At 37.9% G+C, this 17,033-nt stretch overlaps 1 protein-coding gene across 1 annotated transcript in view; it reads left to right on the top strand.

Annotated features, from left to right (window-relative positions):
* The window catches only part of fbxw7 (F-box and WD repeat domain containing 7), a 164,039-nt gene that overhangs the window by 48,086 nt on the left and 98,920 nt on the right, over positions 1-17,033 (top strand). The gene's annotated exons all lie outside the window — the stretch shown is intronic.

The raw sequence follows: 17,033 nt of genomic DNA, 5'->3' as shown, positions 1-17,033 counted from the left end.
TAAACACAGATTTTCAAATTATTAGAAATCTAACCTGCGATTAAAACTCCATCTACGATGTTATGAGAGGCACGGCACCACTGCCATGAAATACTATAGATATTCTTATCTTTTTTGACAGACACCTAATGCACCGAGATGAGAGACTGAACACATTCCAGACTCCATAACAGGTGTAAATCTTAAATATAAAATCAAATCAAAATGATGGTTTAAATGTAAACCTGCTCATTTTTAAACCAGGTTTAAAGATTGGCGCAACCAAGTTATTGAATAAACTTTGATTTAATCTAGATTTAAGATTAATCATTATTGGTGAAACCAACCCTTAATTTAAGTCTTGCATACGTTGCCAGAGGGAAGTCTGCCATTTTCATCAGAAGATCAAGATGTTATTTTGATAGATATTAAAAATCACTTGCATAGATGAACTGTTCACAATAAGATCTATAGCATGCATTTAGATTGTAGTAATGTCGTATTATTTAAAGTTATTTAAACTTAATTTTTCTTAGAGGTCCATTGATCTTTCAACAATTTTTCATTGCCAAATATTTGTCTCAGTCCTGTAGTTGGTGATTGGCCAGTCCTGCTTAAATTCAGGAACAATTTTTATTTATTCCATATTAATTTTTTATTTGATTATTATTTATTTATTTTTACTGCATACTTCATGATGAATAAACACTCATCATGCCCAACATAACTGGTACTAAAGGATCAATTATTGTCATGCAGTCATGAATTCACACATTGTATTTTGTCCTTGGTGTCAATATTGGCCATTCTTAGTGTTGCAGTATCCATGAGCAAATTTACTGATCGAAGCTCCGCTATTGTTTCTGTCATGTTTGAGTCTCTCTTCTTTAGAAATCCTCCAAAAATTCTTAAAGTAATGTTTGTAGTTATTAATACAACATTGGTACATCATGTCAGATAGCAATTTAAACTCTTCTTTCAGTTTGAAGAACAACAAAGTTTATGTACTTCGAAAGAAAGTCCTTGAAGCAGGCATTGTAGAGGTGTAATGATTTGCGAAAATGAGAATCTAACTTCGAGCAAGCCTGTATTAAATTTTCAACTCTTGTCATGAACATGAAAAACTAGCTTGAAAGGCCTGAATGTTCAGGGGTACTAGAATGACACTTGTCATAACTATCTATTAATTACGGTTTACCTGCAGCAAACTCCATCCGCAGGAATTGCATTGGTAATGTATAAATATACATCAGTCTTTTTAAAAAGCACTTAAAGGACAATTTAGACGTCTTAACATCTCAAATAACATTTTGTATGGAATAATTATTGTAAATGCTTTAACAAAAATATAAGATGCACTTTTCTGCTTTTAAACCCCTCTTCTCCATTGACTTCCAATTTAAGTGCATTAGAAGTTTAAATTATTTTCTGTGGCAATTGACAGAATGTCAGAGCTGTTACAGCTTAACTTGCATCAAACCCTTAGCATATATTTTAAATATTTCTAGCTCCTAATTTAAAGTGTTACCACTCTGTTTTCATAGAGGAGGGTAAGGCTTTTCAACAGTCTTGAGATTATTGCATTGTTCCAAAAAATTGGGCTGGATGCTGCATGCCTTTGATATCATTATGCCAGCCGATGAAACCCCAATGTTGAGAGTTTTTCTCTTTTTGTTTTATCTCTGATTGTGTCATGGTTGGGAGAATGAATGAGTTTCTGTCTGCGTTGCTGGGTTTTGTTGATTTGGTCTATTTACTCTGGCAACAGGGCTAAAGATACCGCAGAGAATAGACTGAGTGTAATGAATCACAATGTCAAGACTTCTTATAGTGAAACCCCATGTTTTTGTCAGTGAGGAGTTTTGCTCCAGAACCCCATTTTAGTGGAGTTAGCAGATCTAGCAGGTGTCTGAAAGAAGGGAAACGGGTGGCAAGTGGGAATTACTTTAAAGTTTATTCATAAGTGCAATAAAGTGACAACTAATTTGCCCAAATCCATTATCGCTGAGCATTCTCTCTCTCTCTCTCTTTCTCTCTCTAAAAAACAAAAAAAACCATCACTCCTAAATGTAAAATATGCTCTGTGGAAGTTGTTTGCACCTTGAAGCGATAACCGCAGATCATTTCCAGGCTGGTGGTGCCGTGGACGTCCATGCGTGTCCTCTGCATGCTTGGCTGATTGCACCTGACTTTCTGAATACTGAGTGGAAAGTCTCTTGCGGTGACCAACATCTTGTCATGGAAGCAGCTGGCGTGGACTGAAAAATCAAATCATGATTCAACACATTTTCCAACAGAACCGGTACAGACTTGTCTAAGGTGGTAGTTAGTTCAAGACCGTGTTGGTCACTTTCACAAAAATACAGCCATTGTGTTCATTCTTCGGACTGATTCTGTTTGAATATTTAGGGTATTAACTATTTGATCCCATCATGGATACCTGTAAGGCAAGTGCCCTTTTTGATATTGGTTACGATGAAATGTGATTCGTCCTGATTATACTTGCCTATTTTTAGTTTGCTGGCTGGTTGCCTGGAGCTTCATATTTTGCCCACCTCTGAGACACCACTGCACCTTGCAATATCTTCCCCCTCCATTCCATCAGCCAATGGGGTGATCGCTACAGTGGAATCTCTTTATCATCTGTCATATTATTTGCTGATGAGTCAGATGATTTGCATATCTCCCACAAGGCCCAAGGGAGCCGGGGCTGTTCACTAATCAGATTGGATGCATGAGATTAGGTGAGGCAGCTCAACACTTTGAGCGATAAGGTTAGGATGGAGACGGACTGTCATGATGTGTTTGGGCTAAAGATGGTTTTTCTCTGAATTGCCTCCATTTAGTTTTGCCCACTGCCTGTAAGCATCTTTATCTGAATTACTACTTCCCCAGTTTTCCAAATAGGCTGCTTAATCATGCCTCCAGCAAAATGTTGATGGTGATCTCTCTTTCCTTGACCTTTTTCTGTAATTGTATTTGTAATTTAAATAATTTCTTATTGAATTCATAATTTATATGTTTGGTAGACCCACTCTTTTTCTAACCCCAGCTACAGTAGATGACAAAATTGTGAACTCACTTGGCATGGGATCTAAAATGCATTATTGGAATGAAATCTTACATACTTGCATACTACTTGGAATGTGTCTGCTAAATATTTCAAATAATATACTCTTTTGTCACATGACATTTTGCATGTTTAGTTCAGAACATAAATGTAGCTCTTATGTCTAATCCAATTTTTGTTATAAAATTTTATTTTTTGGCTGTCCATTCAAATATTGAATCATGAAAGAAGTTATGCAATCTGTTATAGCTTCTGGTCTATTCGTCACACAGAAAATGAAAAGACGAGGACATTGCATTGTTGGATGTAACATTTCCACTATGTATGGTATTTGCTTGATGGTATACCGCACATCTAATAATACAATACAAATTCTGCATACTGTACAAATACAAGTAGTCCTTTGTGGTTAGGTTATTCTGAATGCACTAAAACTGTATTAAACTACAAATCCAAACACTGGTTTGTAACTGAAGGCAGTCCTGCTGTTGAGATTAGTGTGAGGAGGAGAGATGGAGGGAGGGGCTTCCAGAGCTGCTGTTCATCGAGATGCTCGGAAGAGCGGACTGTGTCAGAGCGAGGGAGGGGGTGGGAGAGAGAAGGACGATATGCAGCTTCATCACAAGCAATTGAGGGAAGTGCAGGGAGGGTAAGCTTGGCCTGTTTGAGAGAGATACTCCCTGACTACCTGTGCCAGAGCCATCTGAGGATCATTACCCACCTGCAGGATTTGCTGCATCTTCAGGTTCTGCATTACAGGGATGGGCAAGCTTCCTGAACTTACAGGAGCCACACAGGTATCTTCTTCACCTTGAACTACTTAAATACTGAAGGTTGGAAGAATCGATCTGGACAACTGTCCTCGGGTGAACTCTCACAAGGTTGTCTTCTCAACCGTTCAGATGTCCCAGGAACACCCGAGGAGAGTGTCTGTGGACCTGTGAATTCGTTGGTTCTGACAAAACTTTACTTTCCATGGCAGTTTTCCTCCTGGAACTGGAAATTTCTCTTTTGACGCAGCCACTTGTGACTGCTCCCAGTCTGTCACTTCAGCTGACAGCACACTCGTTCAAAGTGAGGGCCGCTGATTGCTGAGAACCTATTTTTCACCTGGGCTTGAGTCATTAGTCTTCTCCTCATTCAACGGTTTTTTTTTTTTTTTGGGTTTCTGATGAGCAAGTCAATGTGCGGCTGTGGCTGCAGCATCATCTCATCGCTGATGAAGAGGCTTGGCCGCTCTGCTTGTTGCTCAGACCTGCTGTCCTGCAGCCACACTTCTGAGCACCTGCAGCACCTGGCTACTGGCTGCCCACCTCAGCACAAGGTAATATCCAGCTTAAACCAATATTTGTAGTGGTTATAAGAACTTGGTTTCTACACAAGTTTTTGGATTACTGTCTTGTTGTAGACTAGTTTCAGAAGCTAAGGATTGCGTAGAAGCCACATTGTATATCAACAAAACTTTGAGGATCGATGTGCTTTTCCTTTCAATGGGTTGTTTTATTCTGTACTTTGGTGTTGATAGTTTCCGTGATAAATTTGTCATTCTAAAAACATTCTAGTGGAAACAAATGGTGAGAGAAATTGAGGTGATCTCATATATGACCTCACGGGGAAGTCGTGGCCTAGTGGTTAGAGAGTTTGACTCCTAAGCCTAAGGTTGTGGGTTCGAGTCTCGGGCTGGCAATACCATGACTTAGTCGCATAAATGGGTGCCCCCTGCTCCGGGTGCGTGTGCACTTTGGATACATTAAATGCAGAGCTCGGAATTCTGACTGTCACGTCACTTTTTTTTCTCTATATTTATTATTTACATTCCTGTTTTCATTAGTCAAACCAGACTAAGGTTAAAAAGGCCAATAGTTGTAGAAAACATGGTCAGTTGGTCCATTTGTGGTTTGCATAAGAGTTCTAATTAGCTATTTGTTCAGAACAATGTACATTTATGGTGGAAGCACTCTGAGAAAGGAGCTGTTAGCGGTCTCTTGATGAAGATTTCAGTCTGTCTGGATCAGCACAGCAGGACTGACCTTGCAGTAGTGTCTCCATTGTTATTTGGCCATTAGAGGGACCGGAGAGACCATGCAAGCACACTGCAGTAATTGATTTTGTAATGGAACCAGGTGATTTAATGGCTGTCTTGCTACCTTGACAACCGTAGAGCTGTCTTTGAACTGACATGCATTCTTAATGGACATCTGTTAAAGGCTGTCTGCAGCTGAATTTCCGTTTGCTGCTTTTAAAGAAAGTTTCAAACAAAACAATTTGCTTCCAATGGAGATGAGTGGCACATGAGGTCATGGACTCTAATATGTGACCTATAGTCAATATATTGCCTGTTCTGATTTTTGAGCAGTACTGCCTTGAAAAGCACTGCCTCTGAAAAAGCTCTGCTTCTGGGCTGCTCACTTTGCACAAGATTGATCTGGTGCATCTTGGGAAAATATTTATGCCCCTGCTAATGAGATAAAATGCTATGAGGGGGAAAAAGCTTTTGCAACCTCTCTTATATAATTCTCAATTTTGAGAGAATGGAAAATGGAGTTTATAGCAAGATTAACTTGTTTTGTCATCAGAGTTATTTGGTCTCTGTTCTACATTAGGGACGATCATTTAATTTGTTCGGGAAAAAGGTGTTATTCCCACTTTCAGATATTTGATCCAACATTCATTATGAAAGTAATTGACTTTTTAGAAGTGTAGTGTGCATATTTTAAGCTTTGGTAGTACCATATGGCAGATTTAGGACCTGGTTTTTCCATGTAGCCACGAAAACTGCGGTTAAAGGAGTGTTCAGTGCTATGCTCATTGGAAAGGCAGAGAGAAAGATTCACTTTCATTTGTCTTCCTCTCTGTGGCTTACTGATTGCTATGTAGGCAGGTAGTGATTTTCTCTCTCTGAGTGAGACGATGCTCCCTCATCCTGGGTAAGCCTTGTCTTGAAGGGTTGGGTTACCTATTTTCAAACTGTTCTGAATCCTTTCATAGCTCTGGTATTGATTAATACCTTCCTCGTAACACAGACTCGAGGGCAAAAAGGGGACATTAGTCTTGTATTGATAGAATTACCAGGCCGAATGCGTCCTAGGCTCTGCTATTGGTCCCTGTGACTGCTGAAAAAGTATAATTACTTAGATTAGCATCCTCTATAATATCGCACATTAACACAGAACGTCATGATAAAACTAATTGGTTAGCTGGCAGGGAGTTTTATTCAGACTTTGAGCCCTGTGAGTTGTCTTTGTTACACTAGGCAAATTTGATAGCTAAATGGGGTGTGCTTTTATTTTCACTTGTCTGTCAACATGAAGTCGGTCATTTGACGTGGGTTTGCATGCTGTCTCCCCCACACACAAAAAAAATGTTTTTATGAAATTTAGACTAGTTTGACTCAAAAAACTAAAAAACACCTGATACTGATAAAATACCTTGTATTCTAATTCCCTTCTTTAGTCCCAAGCCCAGAAACCTTTCTCTCATTATCAAAACAAAAATGAAGACTTATTTAATGAAACTTGAGATATTTGTGATATTTGGTACACAAATAGAACATATCAAATATTATAATAATCCAGATATGTACTAATTTTACTAGCAACACTTAAAGGATTAGTTCATTTTCAAATTAAAATTTCCTGATAATTTACTCACCCCCATGTCATCCACGATTTTTTTAGTTTTTCTTTCTCCAGTCAAAAAGAAATTAAGGTTCTTGATGAAAACATTCCAGGATTATACTCCTTACAGTGGACTTCAGCGGCTACCAAACGGTTGAAATTAAAAGGTCAAAATTACAGTTTCACTGTAACTTCAAAGGGCTATCAGATACCAAACGAGGAATAAGGGTCTTATCTAGCAAAACAATCTGTCATTTTCTAAAAATGTATATGCTTTATAAACAATGCTCTCCTTGCACTGCTTTGCGATGCGCGTCCATGACTTGACGTAATATGTAATCACGTTGAAAAGATCATGCTTGACATACAAACCAGATTTCAAAAAAAGTTGGAACATTGTACTAATTGTGAGTAAAAAAAGGAATGGAATAAGTTACGAATCTCATAAACCTATTTTATTCACAATAAAATATAGATAGCATATCAAATGTTGAAAGTGAGACATTTTGAAATGTCATGCCAAATATTGGCTCATTCTGGATTTCATGAGAGCTACACATTCCAAAAAAGTTGGGACAGTTAGCAATAAGAGGCCAGAAAAGTTTAATGTACATATAAGGAACAGCTGGAGGACCAATTTGCAACTTTTTAGGTCAATTGGCAACATGATTGGGTATAAAAAGAGCCTCTCAGAGTGGCAGTGTCTCTCAGAAGTTAAGATGGGCAGAGGATCACCAATTCCCCCAATGCTGCGGTGAATCCCTGTGATCTTTGGGCCCATAGACAGCACTGCATCACATACAGGAATGCTACTGTAATGGATATCACAACATGGGCTCAGTAATACTTCCAGAAAACCATTGTCGGTGAACACAATCCACCGTGCCATTCGCCGTCGCCGGATAAAACTTTATAGGTCAAAAAAGAAGCCATAATTAAACATGATCCAGACGCGCAGGCGTTTTCTCTGGGCCAAGGCTCCTTTAAAATAAACTGTGGCAAGGTGGAAAACTGTTCTGTGGTCAGACGAATCAAAATTTTAGATCTTAGATTTTAGATGCCTGCTTCTCTGATGGTATGGGGTTGAATGAGTGTGTGTGGCATGGGCAGCTTACACATCTGGAAAAGCACCTTTAATGCTGTAAGGTATATCCAAGTTCTAGAACAACATATGCTCCCATCCAGACGTCGTCTCTTTCAGGGAAGACCTTGCATTTTCCAACATGACAATGCCAGACCACATACTGCATCAATTACAACAACATGGCTGCGTAGGAGGAGGATCCGGGTACTGAAATGGCCAGCCTGCAGTCCAGATCTTTCACCCATAGAAAACATTTGGCGCATCATAAAGAGGAAGATGCGACAAAGGAGACCTAAGACAGTTGAGCAACTAGAACCCTGTATTAGACAAGAATGGGACAACATTCCTATTCCTAAACTTGAGCAACTTGTCTCCTCAGTCCCCAGACGTTTGCATACTGTTATAAAAAGAAGAGGGGATGCCACACAGTGGTAAACATGGCCTTGTCCAAACTTTTTTGAGATGTTGATGTCATGTAATTTAAAATCAACTTATTTTCCCCTTAAAATTATACATTTTCTCAGTTTAAACGTTTGATATGTCATTTATGTTGTATTCTGAATAAAATATTGAAATTTGAAATTTCCATATTGAATTTTGTTTTTATTCACAATTTGTACAGTGTCCCAACTTTTTTGGAATCGAGTTTGTAGACGGAAGTACTGACTCAGTCAGTGTTTACAAATAAGGAGAATGAGGACAGTTCAAAAGTTGTTGTATGTTCAGTGACACATGTTCATTTTTTTTTATTTGTTGTAAACTGCGTTTGACTTGTTTTTGCACGTTCGACTTGTAAACACTGAGTTGTAACTGCTGCCTATGTCACGTGTGACTTTTTCAACATGATTGCATGCTACGTGAAGTCATAGACGCGCATCACAGAGCAGTGCAAGGCAAGCATTTCTTTTTTCATTTAAATTATATTAACCTTTAAAATTCTGCATAATTATGTGGCAAATGAGTGACAAGTGGATTGCCTCTGCTGTCACCGCCATTGCATTAGGTGGGCGTGGTTTCAGCAACCAGCTCCCGCCTCTTTGACCATTTTCGATTATCCGGGAGTGACGCACGGTGACGCACTGCCAAGATGGAGACGGCCAGCTCTGCCCACTTTGGGCTTTAAAAATGCTCTTTAGAAACATAAGGTTGAAATCACAGACACTACATCCATGTTTTTTTTTTTTTTACAGTATCCAAAAACCTTAATTTCTTTTCAACTGAAGAAAGAAAGATTTAAATTATCAGGAAATTTTCATTTGAACTCATCCTTTAATAATATGTTTTGTGTCTTAGTGTTAAATGCTGGTTTGACGGTAATTATAAACACACAGGATGATTAAAGATAAATATCCTTTCCTGTGTTGCCTCCAGGCACAAAATGCTTAGCACTGATTTATCTTTCAACAAAACTGGCAGCATGTTTAGAATTAATTCACAAAGCATACTGTTGTGAAATGAAGAACACACTAAAACTTGATATTTCAGTCACAGTCTCAGGAACAACATTTAAACTTAAGCCATACATTTCTAACGCCTAAGGTCTTTAGGAAGGCTATGGAAACTAATGATAGAACAACAGTTTGAGCTTTACTCTGAATCTTTATTTAACTGCATTATCACTCTTGTGGTTGGTAAACAGGCCCAGTTCCAGAATCAAATCACTGAGGATACTTCAGAAATTAGTGAGGGTGTACTTACCCTAATCTAGGTTGACATTTTTACATCATTACAAAGATGTCACTCATCTTAGTTTGTCACAATCTTACAAAGTTCTGTTTAAATCAGTGAAACTCTTTACACTGCACAATGCATCTATTATTTACATTGCGTCTACACTTTATGATTCAAGATTATTCATGAGCATGCAGATTTCATCAGTGGACAAAAACTCTGGCATTTTGGACATTAAGTGGATTGCATTTCGGAAATCATGACCCCTTTAAAGTCATCTATGTCCATGTGTACTCCTAAATGGGGGTACATTTCACTTCTTATGTATTCTTCTCCTGAGAAACAAACCAAAAATAATGATGTATCCTGTTCTTTGATCACAAGCTAGATGCCGTTTGATTGGATGAAAATCTGTTTTGTTCAGGATGAGTCATAAATATTTGTGGTCTGTGTTCCCAGAAGAGAAGTGCTGTAAATTTTAAATATCTGCTAAGGGTGAATTTTAATAAACTTTTTGAAGTACACTAACATTTAGATGACTTGATTCGCACTTATGGGCTAAAAGCCACAGTACTCCAATTTCAGTTTGATGGATTCTTTAATGACTTTGATACTTTTAGTCTGGTGCACTTTTTGCAACCACATGGCTCCCACTAGTTTATGTTCTCTCCATCTATCCCTTATTTAGTTCCTTCGATATCAGTGAATGCCAAGTGAAATAGTTTTATGAAAATCCTTGTAGCTTTTCAGTTGATTCAATGCCAGCATATTCTGTGAAACAGATTTCTGTCTGCTTGGCTGTCTGCCTGTTCAGTTGGAGAGGTACTCTGGATTATCAATAGAACCAAGGCTTGTGCTTCAATCCTGACAGAGCTGGCATAGAGTTGGCCTTAGCAGTACTTCAACGGCACATCTGTGTCTTTTGTTCAGGGATGTCAGAGCTTGGTGCTACGGTCTGCCAAAGTCATACAGACACATCCACAATGGCACATGGTTGCTGGCTGGACACATATTGCCTAAGCACTTAAATGCAAAGAAGTCCTGGCTGTAGACTCGGGCTCTTTTGCTGAGTGACTGGCAGAAGCGTTTAGTCAGTATCATGGTCTATTTTTTGCCTGTGCAAAAATGTGGAGAGCAATGCTCAAGTCAGTTAACAAGCTATACGTAGGTGAGATTAGAATCTGATGTTATATTTTAAAAGTAAAAAATATAAATATATCTGTTCATGTATGAGGACATTGAAATATGGGTATTCAAGGCTTTCTGGGATGTTTCAGATGTTTAGGTAATATTAATATTTTAAGCATGTATGATTGAATATTATTTATTCACTTGCTGAGTATCTTCAACTTGCCTTTTTTTTTAAAGTGCCGGCTAGTTGTAAATACTTTTGCTGTTGTATGGGTCAGTTTGAATTGTGCATTGCATTAGAGTGCATGTCTCAGCTGAACAGAGAATTGATTTGGCGATTAAACCCAGCACTGAAGGAGCACTTTAGGGACTGCTTCAGATCTCTCAAGTTTTTATCTGCAGCTCATTAACATTGGAGTTTGGAAGGTGGCATGGGAGGCTGTGCCAAAATATTGGCTGCAAAAAATTATTGACAGTACAAAAATAAAACAAACATATGAAATATGATGTTTGATCTCTTTCTGCTACCTCAAACCAGTTGTGTTCTAGAAGGGGTCCTGAAGTGTGGAGTGAAGTTTAGAGCAAAACTGACACAGAAGTCACATGCTGAAATGGTGCCTTAATGTCAGTGAATACCTTAAAGTACCACAAAGCAGCTTGGATTTAATAAGCTTAGAATTATTTCACTATAACTATTTAACAACACTTGCAACATTCAAGTTTTAATTAAAGGAAAACTTATATTTCTATTCCTCAAGTTACTAAAAAATCCTAAGAAGCTTGTTGCTTTATCTTCATGATTTACAAATTAGATTTGCTGGAGCTGACATCTAATTTTTGATACCAGCCTGAGCCGAAGTAAACATGACCTGCACACATTGCCTGTGGGACACAAACAAATTTATTTTTGCACTGATTTCCTTCGTTGCTGTGAATGGCTTCCTGTCTTCTTAATAATGCTTTCTTTGTGGGTCTCAGAGTTTTTTCTGCTGACTCTAAAATCACTGCTCTCAGGAAAGCTCAAATGACTTGGATTGGTGGAGGAAAAAAGCTTTAGAAAACATTAGGGATGCACCCATATTGAAATTTGGTGGAGACCTAAATGCAAATAAGTCTTTTCATGTTAGGGTTGTTAAGCTTAACCAGCATAATAATAGCCATCTGATAAGAATAAATCAATTTAGAAAACTTTACTCATGTCGACCATTCAATGATAAAACATGCAGTATCAGTTCTTTCTGATTTCACTCAGCAGTCATCACTAAAACCCCAGCAGCAGTCACCTCACCGCTGCAGCTAGCCAGAAGCTTTTTGCAGTGACCTTGTCCTTATTTTGTGAATGAGGACTATGTTCCCCTCAGGGCTGTGAGTCATTCTACCACAGTAGAGCTGTGTTTACACCTGGCCGTGTCTCTGTCCTTTAGCTGATTTTATTTCTCCTTTCTATAATGCCTGGAGGCGAGGTAAAAAGACATAGACAAAAGAACAGCGCACTTATGTGTGAAAAGGTCTTGGGCAGTAACCTTGTGATTTTGGATTGTAAAATCAAGTCAAAGTAAATGAAATGATGAAAGGCAACAAACTAGTGTCATTAAGCTGACATCAGAAATACCAGCTTAATCCAGTTAAGTGCTAGTGATGACAGTTGGTGTTTAATTAACTGAAAGGACAGATCTGACCATTGCTTTTGGTTCATTAATCCATTTTTTTCAATTCTCATTTTTGGTTATATGCTACTTTCCTACATTCTTCCTTTTCCTACTCTATTTTTCATATCTTTACTTACAACATTCCTTCTTATTTCCTAATTCCTTTTCCCTTTTCTAATCCTTTCCATTTCCTACTTCACACTTTCCTGGTCCTTATTGCATTCCTACTGATTTCTTTTTTACTTTCTTTTCCCCTTTCATTCCTTCCCATTTACTTCCTACTTTACACTTTCCTCCTCCTTTTTTCCTTACTATCTACTCAGTTTTTCTGCCCTACTTCTATTTCTTTCATACTTGCCTTTCCCTTTTCCCTTCCTACTTTCATGCCCCCCCCCCCCCCACCTACCTGGTCAAACCATATGTAGTTTTTAGTGGCAGTGCAGTATCTAGAAAGGAAATAAATACTACTAGTGGGAAATGTTTACTTTTATGACCATACTTTATGACCTTTGTGTTAATATGAATTTGTGTATTATGAAGGAAATCCAGACGTAGAAGTAGAAAATCAATCAAGTTGTCATTATTATGGGGTTCAGAGCATCAGTTGCGTTGTTTCATTGCAATTCACAACTCCTCTGCAGTGGGCTCACGAGTAAAGCGTCCATTGGTTGCACACTTAAGAATTGTGGCCTGAGTGGTCAAGTCATTTGGGAACTTTTAGGTTACTTTTATTTATTAACTTTTTTTATATGTGGAGTTATGTCTGAAATTATAACACTGTTTTCCACTCTACATATAGTAGGGAAGTATTCATAGTTGGACTTGATAAGCCAAGTACACATGGTCATTACATAAATATAGGATGATTGATCTGCCTCATATTTCACTCTGTAACAAATCCTTCCTTTTCATCTTTTCTTTTTCCTATTAAACACACTACAGTAACTTGTAACAGAAATCTCTTTAATGCCAGGTTGTATGGTTTCTGCATAAGCTAATTATGGAGACTTATTGAGGTTTTCCAGTGTGACGCTCATAGCGATTTGTTGCCTGTCGATGGATAGTCTAGGTGACTTGTTTTAACTTTAGGAGAGGAGAGTCTTCAGCCAGTTCTGCCTCAAGCTCAAATAAACTGTCTTTTCATACAAACAATCTCCCATTCTTGTTGAAACTAAACTACAATCCATTAGAAGCCCTTAATTGAGTTTTTTCAGTGGGAGATCTGTTTTCCATGTTTCCCCAAATTTGAGTTTGTCTTTGTACTTGCGAATCTACCAAATGGGCCATTTTGTCTTATTCTGTTGCTAATGGAACAAGAAGAATTGGAGCAGTTCTGTATGAATGAGTCATTTGCAAAACCAGGTGATGGGTTTCCATTTATTTAGCTTGGTTCTTATCATAAAGACCCATCCAGTTAGCACTGAGGTTAATAAAAATAACCCTCTGTTTTCTTCCTTTTCCTGTTCCTTCGTAATGTTTCCTGTAACTGAGGTGTCCAAGAGGAGATGACAGTCTGGCAGCTTTGTAGGAAATGACATCGTAAAACCAATAATACCACTGCTCTCTCCTCCTCCCCTTCACCTCTGTTGCTAACGTTCCCTCTAAGAGGATGTACCAAAACCCATTTTGGCTTCACCTTCCTCTCAGCCCTTTTAGATGTAGATAAATGATCTGCTGCTGAAGTGTACACAGTGGTAATAACTGAAGAAATGATGCACCTTATTCTCTTATCAAACTGCTCCGCTACGCCAGGCTGGCCGCATTTCCCGGGAACCAAGCCAAATGCTTCTCTTTTTAAGGCAATGCTTCCAGTTTTTCATATCAGAGCGCATGCCTGGAAAGCAATACTGTTATAAACCTTCTGGAGTTTTTCCTATGTCATTGCATAAACTCTGCCATATTCATTTAGTCATGTTGTATTTTAGTTCATTTTGAAGCCATTTTGTTTGCTTTTGATGCAAGAATTTGATAATTTGATGAATTTGTAATAGACTTGTTTGCTTCAACTGTGTTTTTCTAGTTCACTTACAGCTCAATTCAAACCAGGCACTTTGGGTTATTTTGTGGTGGTGAAATTCCCAGCCTGAATGATTCAGATGTTTTCCCAAGTGATTTGAGGGTCAATGACAAATGAGTGTAAAAAATAAAGACGAGAAAAAATTAAAGTTCAAAAACATGCCAAGTTCTTGGAAAGGTAGTCTTTGTTCATCTTGGTTTCATATGGCTTTGATAATCTTTTACTTTTAATTTTTTATTTTAATTTTATTTATTTAGAAAATCATGTGGTATATGATATAATCAAAAGGTATTTTTTTCCTTGCATGTTGAATACATGTGTGTAAATAGCCTACTCATTTCATTTTTAAGTTTACATGCATTGTTTTATTTTTTTATTTATTTATTTATTTTTTCATGAATTTGAAATTCATAAATATTAAGCTTTTGCACAGTTGCACCACATGGGATTTTATATTATAAATTACCCTTCTGCTGTCAAAATCTTATTATCTGATATTTTAAGAGACATATTGACCATGACATGTTCAGGGTCTTCAAGTAGTGCTACATTTCCTTTTTTCCTCTCTCTCCCTACCAGATGGATTTTGATTGGCTGTCAGTGGTTTTTGTTTTGTATGTTTGTTTTTTTTTAGTCATTAGCTAGAAAAAATATATTATGCTTTTCTTTATTATATTTCTTCTTTATTTTAAGACTTTAAGCTCTCCACAAAAAAAAAAAATCTAAATTTTAATCCATAAATAAAAAACCTGTTTAACTGAGGAGGTAGCCTATGTTCAAGTCTATGAATGTATGAATTTCCATTTTAATTCAAGTGCATAAAATACTGCAAATCAATCACACACATAAGGGCAAAAAATGAAGAACCTGTCATTAACCTTCAAAAGTCTTTCTTCATTCTGACAATTTCTTACTAAGACTCCAACAAGTCATTAAACATGTATCTAGAACGTCATTACCCCACTTTACAGAGCATAGACTTACTCGTCTGTCCTCAAAAAAATGCAGAAACCTATGGCGAGATAAGACGCATGCTGTATCTGTGAAGCGTACTAAACCAAATTACTGTTGTTAAGGCAGTTTTCATACACTTTAACAGTCTCGCCCTCAATGCAAATGAGGCTTAATGTAATAGTGTGTGTGTGTGTGTGTGTGTGTGTGTGTGTGTGTGTGTGTGTTGCCAGTTAGATTGCAATTCTGTCACTTGATCACACACTAGTTCAGTTGTGCAGTCTAACAGCACTAATTGTGTTCCAAGTCTAATGCAGTTGCACAGATAGACCAGCATGCAGGACATGAATACTAACATGTATTCCAGCATCTTCCAGAAACCGAACGGCCCACTTCACCAGGCACAGCCGCTTTGTTTGCATTGAGATGCATCTAACTCCTAGCTAAGTCTTTTTTTTTGAGCATGCTAATGAACAGAGATTGCCCAGGTTTTCTCCTAGAGCTCGCCTTGTTCAGCCTCCGTATAGGAAGGGAAATTGCAATGTATATTTGAAGTTCACCGCCATATAATTATTTTCCAATTGGATCTCGGCTGATTGTGCTCTCATCTTCCGTGTTATAAAGGAAACGATTCGGTAATCAAAAAGCTCATCTAATCAGATGCTTTAAACCGTTTTAAATTGCCCTGAGGTCTCTGGCTTCATATATTTGCTCTGATTAGACCATAATCCAGACCTCGGAGAGGAGTAAACGCATAGATCAAGTGCATGAATAGATGATTGATGGTAGTACTGCTGGATGTTTGCATTAAAGAAGAGTTTCATGGTTCTGTTAGCCCCTGGTGGTAGATACTGTAACTACAGCATTTGGACTCATAAAGCATGTTGTTGCTATATTAAAAATAATTCATTATTATCGGTGTATAATGATTATATATTAAATGTTTCTTGTTAATATTTTATTGCATTTTTAGTAGTGCCTGACTTGACTGACTGAACAGTGCGGTCAATATTGTGAGATTCCTAAATTAATATGTCTTCAGAGCTATTGAAACTGTTAGATTAGAAACCAGAACCGGCCATTTGTTCAAACTTAAATTAATCACTGAGAATTTAGTTTGTCATCTTTCAGTGTACAGGTAATTTCTGCAAGGTGTTGAGTCTTGTCAAAAAGTAGCACTATTTGTAGCTGTATTCTTGTGTATTTGTCTAGTATATTTTATGCTCACAGCAACATTTGTGCAGTCAGTCTTTCTTTCATCACTTGCCATCTCTGGCCATCTGTGTGCGCGCTCCATTATCTTAATCAGGTCTCTATCAAACTCACGTGTTCTCGCGCTCTGATTGGATTACACCGCTCATCCCTGCATTCACTCACGCTGTTATCTGCTGTTTTTACTGCCTTCTGTCTCTGTGAAGTAAGCACATGATTTAATTGAATGGTTTAATAAGGATTTTTCTCTGCTGGCATGGTCTTTTTTATTTTTAACTCGCTTTACTGAAATTTAACTAGCCTTAAAACCAAATGGTACTTAAAGCATATTTTACAAAACCTATGAGTGACATTGCAGTACTGGGATAAAGTGCCAAAACCTCACTCTCACAGGTGGGGCATCCTCACGGTAACATGATATTATTGTGTACTTCCTGCTGCAGACGTGGTTTGTGTCTGGAATCATGGACTGATCTTATTTGGCAGTGATGCCCCCTGCTGGCTGGCTGTGGTTGTCAGTGACTGTATTTGTTCTTTTGGAACTCTCTTTTGGGTTTCGACTGTCTGAATTCTACTTGAATAGTGAATCTGGAATCTGGTCTGAAATAGCTGTACTGTTTACAGAAATGTTTGGAGTCTGTGAGAAGACTGA

This window comes from Carassius auratus, chromosome 26 (assembly GCF_003368295.1).
Source record: "Carassius auratus strain Wakin chromosome 26, ASM336829v1, whole genome shotgun sequence".
In the NCBI taxonomy this organism is placed as follows: domain Eukaryota; kingdom Metazoa; phylum Chordata; class Actinopteri; order Cypriniformes; family Cyprinidae; genus Carassius; species Carassius auratus.
This window is presented reverse-complemented; position numbering and strand designations above follow the sequence as displayed.